The following is a 1,263-nucleotide window of genomic DNA, read 5'->3' on the forward strand; positions in this document are numbered from 1 at the left end:
TTAAGTGTTCTCAAAAATATCCTATTAAACTCAAAAAATAGTTCATACTTTGAAGAAACACCAGCATTCCCAGTTTCAAATGGTATAAGTGTTAGGTTTGTAGGTATTCTATGTTCTGAGATGAATATGGAATCATGTTTGGTGTTACACTGCACTGAGAACAATACTCGTTCTTCCACCACCGAGAAGGTGTAGGTTGGTGGTAAAGAACGAGTAAAAAATTGCCCTAAATAAATGTAGACAAGAGAATGATGAGACAGTAAAATTACAATATAAAATTGCTGAAAACAGAAAAATGTTTAGCTCAACATTTTTAACTGTTAAAGTGTCAAAATGTGTGCAATCTTACAGAATACGAGACCTGGCAATGTTAATGTTTTTGACTGTGACGTGACAAATATCCTGTCATAAACTGAAATGACATGTTTGCATTTCAACCTTGCAAAGCAACAAATAAAAACACACACTTACAGGGTGCATTTCAAGAGAAAGAGTCAGCAGTAAAGGTGCCCTATAACTCATGTTCCGACGCAATAACCACCAACCCTGCGTTTGATGGTTCCACGACTTCGAAGCACAATGGCGCAATAAGATCACAACGACGCACTTTGAATATTTTCCTTTGTTATCGGGCATTTGCACCGACTGACACTTGCTCTGACAGACTCCCACTCACACAGTAAACAAAGGCACAGGTAGTACTAAGGGCAGATAAACGCAAGATATCGTCCATACTCACATGCGATTTGCCAAAAGATAGGACGAGCATTGTCTGGCTTTGTATTTCAATCGTTTACTTTAACTTCTCCACAACATTTTCTGTTTGGGAAAGTCATTTTTCAGGCACACGATCGATGACTTGAGTCTTGCATGCGCGTCTGTTGTGCGCAGGCCTCGGAGTAGTTAGCAGACGACACACTTTTGAGTTTGTAAGTTTGCACCAACCCTAGAAAAGTAAAACAGCTTTACAAAAATAGCAAAACGGTCGAAGCGATGTGTCCTTTATGGAGCTCAACAGTGAGAATAAGAAGGATGTGTTACTTTTGGTGAAAGGAGTGGATTTAGTATCCCAAGCGAAAAAGAGGACAAGAACTAGATTAAGTTGCCGAAAGTTGGCAGCCCTAGAGAAGAGGTGAGCCGGCGAATGCGGCAAATTTGAATGACGAATAACTAGCTCTAGTCTGGGACTATAATGGTCGAGCAAGTCCTATTTAATTTATTTTAAAATTCTGGTCATGCAAAATTATTTTCTCTTTCATTGTA

This window comes from Frankliniella occidentalis, unplaced genomic scaffold (assembly GCF_000697945.3).
Source record: "Frankliniella occidentalis isolate FOCC.00 unplaced genomic scaffold, Focc_3.1 Scaffold4, whole genome shotgun sequence".
Taxonomy (NCBI): domain Eukaryota; kingdom Metazoa; phylum Arthropoda; class Insecta; order Thysanoptera; family Thripidae; genus Frankliniella; species Frankliniella occidentalis.